The following is a 14,997-nucleotide window of genomic DNA, read 5'->3' as shown; positions in this document are numbered from 1 at the left end:
CATCTGCCTTCACTCCTCTACGCTCCTCTCACCATCCTCTCTCCCGTTCCCTTCTCTATTCACACAGACTTGCGCACACACACACAACCAATATACTCTCAATCCTTGGTTCTACTCTCTCACACGCACAAAACCTTAGCTGCACTCTCATCAAAACAATCCCACAACTTCTGCAGCAATGTGGTCCACCTTCTGTGTTCCTTTGCCTGGTCTTCCAATTCACCAACTTGCCTCTCGGTAGCCCCTGAACACCCTTCATCCGTGGGTCTGAGTGTGGGGTTTTAATATCCAGGTCGTTCCTGGTCCTCACCTTTTAACTCTTCCCATTGGTTCCCTGCATCACCTGTCCACTGGGGCCAATCATCTCCGGTGGTTTTCTCCGCAGGCGGGGCCCACGATAAGGAGGCATCAAAGTCTATGTTATACCTGCCCGTTCACGGGTCACAACCACTTGACACCAGCTTGTTGGCCCCTCCTTCCCCCAGTCCAGTGAAGTTGAATTCTCAGTGGGGGGTGTGAGTGTCACCAATGAGTTGCGACTCGCAATGGGTGACGCGCAGATTTCGCTCAGGACTCTAAGCAGAGGTTCTTGTAGTCCTGTAGAGAACGGCAAAAAAACACTGGCCAGAAAGGAGGCTGATAGTTGTAGTGGAGAGGACAGTGGTACTAACATGCTCACAGTACGAGGCACGGTCATGAGAGGGGGGTTAATGGACTGCCCTGGTCCCCAAATCCCTCATCCCATCTCTGGGTCAGGATCAGCTCAGGCAAAAGCCCTGACAGGCCACCTTTCCCAGGCTGGGAAGGGTCCCTGCTCCCCTCTAACAGGGCCAAGACCCTAACCCTGTAACAATTCTAGCATCATAATGCTAACTATGTGCTGCAGAATTGCACAGGAGTCACTATATTGTGTATTTTTGAAAGTTTGCATCATATCCGTTTTCTTAAATTGTGCCCAGCGCAAGGATAGGGGTATGCTGCAAGGCAAAGCATACACTATGTGTGTCAAGCAGGATTGGCAAATGTGTGCTATATCTGACCCAGAGTTACAAATCAGGTGCAGAATAGGATGAAAATAGGCCGGGGCTCAGAATAAAGCAAGCAAAGCAAATGGGCTTTGGTTGTCCTAAGTCTAGTGGAGCCTAACATTCCCTAATACTCTTTATGCAATGATTAAAGGACAGCAAGCAATTCTTGCACCAAGTGATAGCAATGATTAAAGCACTAAGGCAACGCCAGCACACACTTCAAATAAAATAATAGAGCAAAACATTAAATTACAGTAGGGCAACAAATTGCAACTAAGACGCACATAGGCCAATTGCCAGAACCAGACAAAAGGAGGAAACCATCTCACATCACTAAGGCTGATGTGCCTTCATTCACATTTTCCATTTTGCTACTATCCATGCCAATAATTCTGGACTACAATAGATTCCGCTTACATGACCCAAAACCTAAAGAGCGGCCCTCGTTTGAAAATCGTGATTTGTGACATTTTACAAAAACACTCTGGAACCCTTGGGCTCAATTTGGGGAAAATGGATGTGACATGATGCATTTTATAGCACAATGCATCAGTATTATAAGTCACAACAACCACCTGCACAATGTATTGTCATTCTTCTGCCCCAACTTGGCCCAGAAAAACAGACGGCAGCACCCTGTCAGACAGACCCTTCAGATATTGCCTTACAGGACAGGAACATATCTCAGATGAGATATAAGGAACTATCTTAATGCGACAATACTGGCAAACTTGGGGAAAAAGTCCCTTCACTTGAAGGCCTTTCACCACAAGGGGAAGATCCTAGTACTTGTCCTGGGAATGTGTCAGGTGTTTACAGGGTTTCGGACGAAATGTCCGAATAAAAATGACTGATCGCACCAAAAGACCTAAAACACACACCACGAAAAGTTCTAACTACCAAAATTCCGAACTTTTCGTGTTATGTGTTTAGGGGTTTTGGTGGGGTCGGTATGGGGCTGGGTGGGTGTCCCCCGCAACACCCCGCTCACCGTAGTGAGCGGAGTGTTGCGGGGGACACCCTCCCAGCCCCCTGCCAGAAGAAATAAATAAATAAATAAAAAGCCGGGGGCGTCTTACTATACTGTACAGTACAGTGAGCGGGGGTTGCGGGGACACCCTGCAGCTGCCCGGCGCCGGTACCCGATCACGGAAATGAAAGGGAACCAGTGCTGCAGGGACACAGCGCGAAGAAAGTAAAGGTAAGTAGGGTGGTAGGGGTTGTCAGGGAGAATTCTCTCTTTAGGCTGAATTTCCTAACCTAGTGAGTCCCCCAGCAGCTTTGCTGGATTTCTGGAGTTTGTTTTTTTCTCCTGCCAAGAGTGAGACTCTTTTTCTCCCACTCTTGGACATGATTTATGGTGTTCCTTTGACTGTTAATGTGTTTTATGGGCTATGGGGTCCTTTACTCCATAAGGTCTCATGTGTTTTTACTATGTGTGTTACACAGCACCTTCCGTGCAGTAACATAGGGGTGTCATAGTGACACCCCACCATAGACTCCATACCCTGGGACTGACTACTGTCTCCCAGGGCATGTAAAGTCACCATTGGCTTTACTAGTCCCAAATTATGAACAGAAACCAGTACAAACCATCATATTGTGGACGTACTGGTCGGGGCAATTCGATTGCCCCGGAGTCTGTTAGTCGAGGGGGCACGTCTCCTTCCCCCCTGATCGAGTTTTGGCTGGTGGCAGTGGATACTACTTTTTATATTCGACCGCGAATATATCCCTATGGGATTTTCCCTTTATTCGAGGCTACCAACTTTAATTATTTCATTCTCATAGCCTTGAACATACCGCCGGTTTATTTATTTAATATTAATTCGCCGGTTGGTATTTTTTGGCAGGACTAGATACTAAAATGGCATTTGTGTTCTCTTCTGTGACTCCAAAAGTGGTGCCACTCTGTCTGGGTACCACAGGGGGTGTGGGAGGGGGTTTAGGCACCCTGGACTGAGTTACCTTGGTAACTCAAGTCGCATTCTTGTGTGATTGTCCCAAGTGGTGAACCGGCCGGCTCACCACTTAGCATGTTTGATTGACAGCTAGGCTGAGAGAATGGGGGTGTGCTGCATAAAAGCAGGGCTTTGGGGACTGGAACTTCAGAAGTCGCAACAGGACCTGAGAATCCGACGAGGAAGAAGCTGATCCGACCTACCACGACGACACCACCGGTGGAGCCCTGCGGAACCGACTCACCACTTCCCGACGACAGAGAAGATCTCCCGGCTGGAGAGGCTTCTTCCCCTGACTGGTGGGCACAACCAGTTTACCTTCTTCTCTTTGCATCCCAGGCCGTCTTGTGGTCGAATTGCCCGTGCCAAGCACCCCGGCAACCGGATAGCCACTTACCATTGGACCGCGAATAAAAGGACCGCGCCTTTTACCTGAGAACTCTGCGGCTAGTTTCTTCCCTGGCAGTGCAACAGACTCCTGTCTTCCTCCCCGATGAGATCCTCTCTTCCCCCGAATGAAGCACTGACTTGCATCCGCTGCCAGGAACAACTGCCCCTGCTGGAGTATTCTCACCACTTTAAGGTACCGTGTCTGCCAGGCCTCCCTTTCTAAAGATTGCCACAGGTATTAATAATCCCTTAACCTTCTGGACTGGGCTGGCCACCTTGACCTTCTAACTGGTCCCTTTCTTTTGGTCCAACTCTTTTTGAACCTTTGCAAGACTCTTGTGCACTTCAACCGTGTGACCTTGGACACATTTCGTTCTGATCCTCTTAAAGTGGATCCGGCCTTCTGAACTCTAACTTCACGGTTTTACTTGCCTTTCCCTCTTGTGTTGTTCTTATGAAAGTGTTGGGATCTGTTTCATATTATACTCTGCTTTTCTCTCCCTTTTAAACGAATTATTAGAGTGCCATCTGCGTTAAGCGCTCACCGCTGTCTGAAAATAAGTGGGGCTTTACTTAAGACTTGTCTAAAATTCTTCTAAGGGAGTGTATATCTTTTAGTGACCGTGTTTTTGAATTGCTTACTATTAGTGTCTGTGTGTTTTTCTAGATGTGGTTTTAAATAAATAATTATATCTCTTTTACACCAAGCTCTGGTCAGTGTTTACTTGTTCTACTATGTTCTTTTGACCTATTGTGAATACTCTGTATACTGCCTAACTCTTCTTGAGGGAGGTCTGACTGCTCAGCCACAGCTACCAAATAAATCTGTGTGGTACAGACTGCTACCAAGTGGGTTTACTGCCAAACACCTATAGTCTTAAATCTTTTGCAGTGATCCCATAGGGAACTGCACAGGGTTCTGCCTAACAGGGGTGTGGGTGGGTGTGGGTGAGGGTGTGTTGTGGGTGGGGGTGTATGTATGGATGGTTTCTATTGGATATTCGCATGGGAAATGTACAAACATTTGTAGTGCGTACATTTCCCATGCAAACGTTTCCGTCGCTGAGTTTTCCATGACAGAAATATCACTTAGATTAGTTTACAGATATAGGAATGTTGTGATTATCACAGTAAAGGTTCGCAGGGACAGCGGACTTGAGAAAGGCAGGTTGGGGATCACTTCATAACAGTACCTACTTCAAGCTGAAACCAGCACGATTGAATTCCTGCTCCTCACCAACAACACCCAAACCCCAAATCCAGACCTGAATGGGTGCCATGAACGTCAAAGGCTTGACTCTGCGGCTGATGCCCTGTGGTGCGTCTTCGGGATTTCCCATAGACGGGCCCATATCATTCAAGGCCCAATCAGTGGAGAACACACAGACAGCATTGTATCAACTATTCTCTGCCCGCTTACCAACCACCACACCACCACCCAGCTCACGAAAGGTTGCAGCAAATATAGCCCTACGACAACCATACACAGTGGTGTAGCCAGGCTTTCCTACAGTACACACATGAGCCTGGGGCTTAGAGCCGCACAACTAAAGAAGATATATTTATTTAATCAGTGTGTTTTTTGTGTTTTATTTAGCATGCTCATGCAGATCAGGCTGATCTTTGAACTAATAAGGGCTACTGTACACTTTTAACTAAATATCTACAAAAATATTCAACAAAGTGTAACTTTCCACTGATTCACAACATAAAGGGGCTCATTCCAAGTATGGCGGTGCAGGAAAAAATTGGCGGCAACGGAATTACTGCCACGTTTCTTGCACCGCCATACTACAAGTATGAACCTGGAGTCGGGGGATTTACATCCAGCATCATGCTGGAGGTAAATCCTCCACTTGCTGCCAAAAATCAGCAAAATCCATGGAATTACCGCAGCAGCAATTCCACCAAAAATGCTGCATAGATTCCAATAGAATTCCGCAGACCATGTGGCAGTAATGGGAATTCTGTTGGGCTTTATTCCGGCGGCTTTACCTGCGGTATACTGCCCAGCTCATAATTAGGTCCAAAGTGATGTGAGCCCAGCACAATGGGCCTCATTATAAGGTTGCCGGTCCGGAAACAACGGTACTGGTCAGCTTGCCGCTACCGTTGTTTCCAGAACGGCACATTACGAGTTCTGCGAGCGGGTGCCTTTTCGCCCACCAGGTCAGACCTGGCGGGCAGAATGTCACCCGCTCGCAGACCTTGACGGATGCACCGGCACCATTCATGAATGTAGATTTACAGTATTTAAATGAATAAATGTTAATGTAGCCCAAATACATGTTGGTCAGTTTATCGACTGCATCAGAGTACAATGCATGCAAATTAACTGCTGAATTGAACATTCTAAAGCCTACTAAAGCTAGTAATTCAGAAAAAGCACTGTACATTTTTCTCACCTAACATCTCTACTTCATGGCCACTGACATCTCTACTTCATGGCCACTGCGCTTCCTTAACAAATATGCTGGAAGAGAACTGTCGAATCACGTTATTTAAGTCCTGAGCTTGGCAGTATTTGTAATTTTCCATTACTGTACACAAAAATGCAGGACTACATGTACCAGAATGCAATATGATATGAGCATTAAAAGAAGTACTATTTTATCACTTCAAACTTGACATGGCCCAACTTGAGAGGTCTGAGAGTTACCTACTTTTGCATTACTTTTTGAAGTACACAGCCCAAACCCTGTGTTATAGTTACAGGCTCATTAACCTTGTTTCAAATATGCAAATATCTTTCTACTAAGCGTAATGTGCATAACATGCGTAAATCCTCAAATTACGGCATTCTTGTCTCTTTGAACAGACGGCTGCTCATGGATCCGCTCATGAAATATTCAGAGCCGTTACTGAGCTTCATTTGCATTTCTTTAGCAGCAGCTTCTTTCTCCAGAGTCTACTGGTGTTTTCCTTTATATCATAGTACTTTGTGTACGACATTTTTTAAAATATCGATGTGAAGGTCAATTGCATTATGAACAGCTAACCGCCTGCAGTCAGAGAAGGCAAATATTGCCCACAAAGATGTGTGAATTATGTGTCCAGGGTACATTTAAATCCAGAAATAGGTGAGCATGTTATGTTGCATCTATGGGCGAAAGTGGCCATTGAGACAGGGCCCTGGGTGGGAGTCTCTGGGCTTCTTTTCCTCCTGTACAGTCGGCTGTTTCATGTGAGATTGTGTCTGGCCTTTTTAAGTCTTATATTATGTTGCATGCTGTGAGCAGTATCGCTTTTACTCATGAACAATAGGCCCCGCTACATTTACACTCATCCCCTCTACGTTATGTGGCATGGTGGGCCGGGCCCTGGGGAATTGAGGGGGTGGGAACTTGCCTCTTAGGCCGCAGCCTGTCCACGCCACTTACTAGGCTCATTGAACGTCACTGCTACACCTGCGAGCATTCATCTCCTTCAAAGCCAGCTGCATCAAATATGAAGCTGTCACATGCTCAGTCCTAACTGCCAAAGGCACCATCTCTGATGGTTAACGCAACATAAAAGTGAGGGCCTGGCTAGATTCCAGGAGTAGAAGTTCAAAAAAGAAAGACGCGTGAAACAAGTATTTTCGGCCTATGACCTCTCTGCCTGCCTCCCCGACTGGAACCTGTCGATGTCAGACTCGCCCTTATGAAATTCAGAAACGATATATAGACCGTCTTCTTCAATGAGTCCCTTCGTCAACCCTACGATGCATATCTGAACCCAGATAGTCCAGAAGCTCTCCTGATGACCCCCTTTACAGTCCACATGCCTGTTCCACCCACCTAGGCTCTTTCAACACTCTTACATGTTCCACGAAAACCGTGTTAGCCATTACTTGTGACACTAAGGGCATGATTCATGTTTTTTTTGCCAGAAAAATCGGGACTTTAAAGGCAATTCTGCGCACAAAAACCCATTTGTCGATTCACGGGATCGACTTTGTAGGACTTTTCTGGGACTTGTGTAGACTTTGCGCAGGTCCGGCAGGCCTCTGCGAGCAGTCGAGTGCCTTGCATGAGACTCCATGCAGAGTGTGGGACGGGTCTGCGCAGAGAATTGAGTAGGGGGTGGAACATGCATAATAGCACAATCTTTGTAGAATGAGGAAGAACACGGTGTCACGTGGGCGTGTCGAGGGAACGGCCTGATGAGGAAATTGGTGTGCCCAGCACTGCGAGAAACCAAGCGTATTCAAGGATCTGACTGTGCAACATCAGGTTGGGGATACCATCACGCAAAGCTTCCAAGCACACTGGCACGTGAAATCGGGCGCAATGCCCCAATCGCATAGGAATCGCCATGCAAAGGTAAGATTCCATCTGGAATTTAAGGATGTGTGCATGCAGTTCGGGTGCCGATCGGAGTGGTGTGCAGCCGTGGTTTACGGGGTTTGCACGCAGATTGACTGGAGATTTACCTGAGTTACAGAAAGAGGTATGCATGTTAAGGGGGTACCATAAATAGTTATGGGGGACCCCACACAGTGTCGCTGGGGTGCTGCCATGCTATGGGGTACCCCACGCAGTATTACCATGGTGAGTTCACGTCGAGGAGCTCGCAAAGGTAGGTAGGTATATGTGGAAGGATTTGCTTTGCGTGGGGGCACGCCGGGACCTTCCGGATGCAACTTGCGCATAGGGTTAATTTGCAGGGACCATTCCTTGACTACGTGGACAACATTTTTTGAATGCAGAGCGCGGGTACTTTGCGGGATCAATGAGCACTTTTCCATGAATTGGGCTCTACATGGTCTGATGGGAATGAATGCTATGCTGTAAGGACCTCCCCCAGTAGCCAATGTATGCCTTTGACCCCTAACAACTTGCACGCTCTGTTGCTTCCCCAAGCAAGGTTCACACTCAATAAACATCCAAAATAAAATATATTATTATAATAAATAACAGTGGGAATGAGTTGAGCATAACGACTATAGATGTGGTCTGCCTTCAGTGGCGGGGAAGCGGGGTGGGCATAGTTAACAGAATCACATAAATGAAAAAAAGGCAAAAAAAATAGAAGTTTCCAGGCCATATCTTATCATTTGACTCCCTGTATGTCCAGGAAAATGGAAAAAGGAATGCCACACACAGAAGAAAAATATACAAGTTGATATTGTAGGCTGTGTGTAAAGAGCAGGTAGGGCACGCTGCAAGACACATCACATTCTATGGGCCGATGCATGATGAAAAGCAAAGACCTTGGGCATTATACTATGAGATCCCTGGTTCCAATTCAATTACCAATCCCATCATTTATGCCAGATAAAATAAAGATCAACACTGAATTGTCGGTTTCACTTTAAAGTATTTGAGCGGAGGACCTGCGTGCTCTCTCCTGTGCAGAATGACACGCTTGACTTCGGCTGTCTTCAACTCCATGAATGTCTCATGGCTGCAACAGGCCTCATCCATCTGCAGGTCACTTCCAGCACTGAGAATTATACCTGGAATAGCGTGTTCCTCTACGGCGTTTTACTGCCATCGCGTGCCCATTATAGGGATGGCAGGAATGCAATCTTTTTATAGCTTTTTCTCTCTAGGAAATCCATAGATGTGATTTGGGAACCCCAGTACAACTTGTTTTAACATTTTATGTAAGAAGATCTTCTCTCGTTTGTTCCCTTCATATTGGTGCATCTTTTCACATTATTTAAATACGTTAAATTCATTAAGATTGGAAATATTCTAATGCAAATGAATCCCCGATCAACGTCAGATTGCGACTGTAGGGGTGAGGGAAATAGTGTAACACCTGCCTCTGTTCTCGAACACGGTTCAGTACAGTTGCAAATCAAGCGCAAATTGGCAGAAAACTCTCCAAAAGAGATGATGGGCCTCATTACACGGACGGCGGTAAGGGTTAACGGTCACCGTTAATGGCAACGGTGACCGTTAACCCTTACCGCCGTACTACGAGGTCCCTTTGCGGGTTGGAGGAACTAACGCCTGCTTCTTGCAGGCGTTAAGTACCAACCCGCTAAGGGACCTCGGAGCTAATTACGGCACCGCAAAATTGCGGTGCCGTAATTAGCGCCTTCCCCATTCCCATAGAGCCCTATGGGGCTGAAATGGGAATGGGGAAGGGCAATGGCGGAAAGGGGATTTACCGCCCCTCCAACCTTGGAATGGGGCGGTAAATCCCCTTTCCGCCAAGGCGGTGCCGGTAATTTACCGGCATGGTCCAGGGTGCTAATAGCACCCTGGATTACCGCCTTCCGTGTAATGAGGCCCGATGTCACTCTTATGAGTGAAAAGGAGGCCGTTACTCCATTTACCCTAATCAACTCTAATCAGCAGGGTAATACTCATGCGCATGCTGTGAGCACAAGTCGGATGGTGAGTTGCCCTGCCGAATTGTGTCCTGTCAGCATAAACCTTGAAAGAGCCCTCAAAGGAGACTTACCCTGTTAGTGTGAGAGCCATTGTGATTGTGATCGTGAGAAGGGTCCTCTTGGGTCCATCTGCAGGTCGACTCCTGAAGCTGAAGAGGGGTCGAAACTGGCCCCTGACAAAAGTGGATCCGTGACTCCCGACAATCAGATCGAGGAGCCTACACGACGCTTGCACACAACGGTAGACGGCCCCACACCAACAATCTCAAAGAGCCCATTGGCAAGTGGAGAGGCAGCTCCCTGCACAAACTTTAAACATGGACATGGCACTGAACAACCTGTCCTGGTGCCGATGCTCGCAAGGTTACCCTGCGCTTCTTTGACCAAACTTAGTTGCAAAGAATCAGCGCTCTCCGACACATTGCCAAAGAACATGGGTCTAAAGTGTGAAGTTAACCCAAACGACGATGAAGTATTCCTCCAAGCTCATTACTCTACAATAGAGACTTTGTGTTGCGATGAACCCTTTTCCATAGGAACAAACAGAAGGAATTCGTTGGAGGTTGTTAATAAAATACTAAACGACATCTCTTCCATAAACAAAATGCGCAGCTCTGCCACTAAAGAAAATGCAGACGTTATGAAACAAAAGCCTAGCACTAAAGAGGCTATGGAAAACATTGCAGAAGTAATGCAGGAGACTTTGGGCGCAGCATCTCTGATGAAATGGAAAAACACTTATGGGAAACGCAGGCGTATTGACCATAGTGAATCTCCTACCTTGCCGTGTTCACAGAGGAAAGGCACAAAACCACCAGATCTGCCAACAGGGAGAATCTCAACACCTTTTCAAATGCAAAGAGGTGTACATAATGAGAGAAGATCATCTATTTCATCACCCTCATCCACTGATTCATCTATAAGAGATCAACCTTACACTAAACCAAGATGCTCCAAACCTCGACAGCAGGCATTTACACAACAAAGGAACAAGGAGCTATGCTCCAAGTTATTGGGCTGCATAACGAAAGAGATCCAACCTATGGTGATGTCGTCACTTGCCATTTCAATAGCTCCATTCCTAAAATTGTTCGAGCAAATGAATGGGAACCTTAAAGACTTGAACACTTTGGTCGCAATGATGAACTCAAAACTGGTAGGCATGGACATGGAAATTACATTAACCAACCAGGTACAGCGAGATTCCAACAAAAGAATAGAGGCTTCCTTAAACACCCTGCTAGATCAAAGAAAAACTAACGGATTGGAAAAGAAGCTGCTGGCGGAAATTACGAAAGAAGCACTCAATTTACTAAAACCAAAGAAATCCTGACCTGAGCCCGCTTGAGAGGAGAATAACTATTCTACTCCGAATCAACAGGGGCTGAGTGCATCGAATAAGAGAACAAGCGATCAGGCGACCGCAACCGTGGAACATGTCTCGAAGACAGCTGTACTTTCACTTGAACCTACAGCATGTATGTCAAGCCGAAGTCAGGAAGAGATTGACACAAACCTGCCTCCTATAGACCTAACCAAAGAAGAACCCGTCCAGCGGGAAAAAACACAAGAGAAAAAAGTGTGGAAACTCAAAAGAGTAATGAGGTACTGGCTAACCTGACGGAACCCAACCCACCATATATTATTGCACTAGAGTCCGCTAGAAGTGAGGCTTCCGAACAAAAAAACATGTCTTGTTTTGAAACTATTCTGGAAAAAACGAGATCATCAGTTAATCCAGCCTTTCTGGACCCACAAATACAAACTACCTCGTCTGATAAGAGTAAAAGTGGAATCTATCAAGTCAGTGAATCAATGAACCTTGAAATTGAGGAGTAAAGGAACAATGACATCTTTCCGATTTTCAAGGGAAACACCAAACAATCGACTGAAACACCAAAAAACCAAGTTAAAAAACCGGCAAAAACTAAAAAGCCCAAAAATCAATGCAGCAAGAATTTTCGACGTTGCAATGATTCCAGAAAGTTCTTATGTAACATAAAGACAGTAAATGTTACTGTAAATCAAAATCTAAGAGCGGAAAAGCAAAATCTAAGAGCGAAAGATCAAACTCAGAACAAGAAGACCTCTGAAACGGTGATGGCAGGTGAGCTCTTAGAAAAAAGATCAGAGGAAGCTAACAAGGACGATGAGCAAATTAATGATTTACTGAACCTGTCCACTTACGAGGAAGCTGGTGATTCGGAAGCACACTAATCGGAGCTGATAACCGGGCCTTTGACATGTCACAATGCTCTCCAAGAGAAGGAAACAACAATTACTGTTTTGAAAAATAAGACTTCAAGGGTGGTTCTTCCTGAACCAATTCCGCAAAGAATATGTATGCTGATACTGAAGGTTGTTAAGGCGGCAGAAGATACGCACCTGGAGGCAAGTCCGATCTTCCTTACAATGAAAGAAAAAAGAGAAAAGCTTATCATGAAAAATGCTGACAGAGAAAGAAAGGCGATGGACGCAATTCAAATCTCGTCTCAACCAGAATGTATGATGGAAAACGGAGGGGTGCTTCCTGAAGTTCGAAAGTTTGTACCCAATAAGCACAATGGGAGGGGGCCCTTAGCGAACAAGGAATCCGCTCCGAAACAGATGTCTGAGGAGTTGAAAACACGAGCAACACATCAAACACAAAAAAAGGCTGTAACCATCCTGTGTCACCTTATAAAGTGAAAATAGAAAGAATCGAAAGCCAAGACGACTTGATTATGAACCGCAACAATGTCCTATGCCTTTTGCACTGTGTACCGTGTCTCAGAACCATACAATCGTACGACATCCAAACAGTGGAATTTCCCCAGGAAGGCCAGAATGACCATGTGATCCTACATTTGAAGTCAAAAATGATACTTAACATTATGTTAGAGGCAACGCCGGTGTTGATGTCACTCGGGCTTGACATCTCGGAGATAATTAATAGAGACAATTTGAATGAGCTTACTCATGAGCCTCTAGAAGCTCGGTCAGTCTCATCTGACTGGAAAAAATCAACCGAGGCTCAGACATCGGAGTCAACTCGACAGGTCTTTTCGCACGAGCTAAATCGGGACTCCGAAAGTGAATATGATTAAAAAAATGTGGCACATGATATCAGTGACCTGGGGGAGCAAATTCAAATAACATTTGCCAGTAACCAAGCCACCGACGTGAAAAGTAGCACAAGTGAAGCGAGAAACATCGAGAAGGATCAATCTGACAACTGGGGGTGGCTCGCCAAGACGCTGAATAAGACAACTCAAAGCTAATGCCAACCAGAGCTCAGGACCCCAACAGTTAAGCTCGGATCCTGGAACACCAGAGGATTTTCACACCTGTTTCAAGACAATTGGCTTCTTGATTTAGACATTGTGTGTCTACAAGAGACGTGGCTGGACAACTGCCCTATTTCTGGAGATTATGATATTGCATTCAATCCAGCAATCAAAGAAACGCTGGGCAGACCAATGGCAGGCCTCCTAACCCTGGCGAAAAAATGTTCTGGATTTTACATCATCAAATCCGAGAATGTGTCCCATTACATCCAGGCAACGGTTATTGCAAGAAGAATGCAGGAAATAGGAAAATACATATTCTAAATTTATACTGGAACCATAAAACAACAAGTGGCATTAGTTACATAGCTGAAGTTACATCGGTCATAGATAAATGGCTAGAGGCAGACACTGCTGCTGATATTGTGATATATGGAGACCTGAATATGAACTGCTTAACACCAAATAACGACCTAAAAGTGATTAATTCTAACAAAATACAACTTGCTAGACACTGGTCGTTAAAGATGGAGTTAAGAAATCTAGTGTTGATGAATGGAAACATTGCAGGAGACATTCCGGCCAAACCTACATGGTCTAGAGGCAATCAGCATTCTACGCTAGACTATTTCTATGTCAGTGAGAAAACACATCAAAAGACGATCTCACTTGTGGTGCAACCCACGACTCTAAGCGACCATGACTTAGTAATATTGTCACTTGCTACAAATAACGGATCCAAATCCCCAGCATGGAACTTTTCCTCTAATGATTGAATCTAACTGAGTCAGACTGAGGCTAAAGCAGACGGATGTCAAATATATCATAACCTCATATGTAGAAGAACAAAATGAAACTGAGTATATCCATCTCTTAGGCTCTTTCAAAGAGAAAAAACAGAGCTTTAGGGCTCGTGGATTTGCAAAACACAAATATGACTTGGAGGTGAGAAAAAGAAAGAGAGAAATGAGGTTGCCAATAAGACATCAGCCAAAAATAGATTACAACTCTTATCTCACCAAGAAAAGAGAATGTAAACAAAAATACAAACATTGGCTTCGAACGCACAAAGTAGTCATGTTGCAAAAAGACTCTGAGCTAATAATGGAAAAGCTTGATAATAGAAATTCCTCGGAATTCTGGAAGTTAATCAATAATGAAGGAGCTCCGCAAATGGCTTTGCTGGCCAATGTAATACCTTAAGCTGAATGGGTAAAACACTTCTCGGAACTATATAGCAAAAGAGGAACCGTAAGAGAGAGCTCACCACCCAACCTTGAAAATTGGAAATTAAACTTTGAAAAAAGTGACATTGAGGAGGTAATAAAAAAGGCTAGCTCCTTTAGAGCTCCAGGACCTGATGGTCTAACAGACCACACGATCAAAGAAAATCCAGAGATGTGGACAGAATTATGTTACACCCTGTTCAAGAGAATATCGGGCAAATGTAAAAGCCCTGAATCGTGGAAATGCGCGATAATTATACCAATTTTCAAGAAAGGGAACCGCGCTGATCCAAAGGACTATCGGCCTATTGCGCTCTTACATGTGCTGGGTAAAGTGTATGCGACCCTGCTACAGCAACAACTAGCTAAATGGGTAGCCGAATCAAAACATCTTGACCCACGACAGACTGGTTTCGTCAAGGGAATAGGATGCGCCTTGAATCTATTTTTGATAAATTTACTCAAAATGGAATCCATAAGAACAGGAACCAAGGTGTACCTAGCCCTGATTGACTTCTCCCACGCCTTCAACAGCATAAATCGAGATCTATTATGGGACAAACTGAAGACGTGGGAGTGCCCCGAGAACCTGTTAGCGGCCATCCGAGAACTCCACACTGGCACAAGTATCAAAATTCGCCTAGATCAAAAGGGCTCCTTGTCTGAAGCGATAAACACCTTTTGTGGGGTTAAGCAGGGCTGCTCTTTGGCAGCCATAATATTCAATCTATTTCTATCGGATATTGGAGAAGTGATCGATAGTGTTCGATCTTTCTCTCCAAGAATACATGGCTCTGC

This window comes from Ambystoma mexicanum, chromosome 3p (genome assembly GCF_040938575.1).
Source record: "Ambystoma mexicanum isolate Mex_15411 chromosome 3p, UKY_AmexF1_1, whole genome shotgun sequence".
Taxonomy (NCBI): domain Eukaryota; kingdom Metazoa; phylum Chordata; class Amphibia; order Caudata; family Ambystomatidae; genus Ambystoma; species Ambystoma mexicanum.
This window is presented reverse-complemented; position numbering follows the sequence as displayed.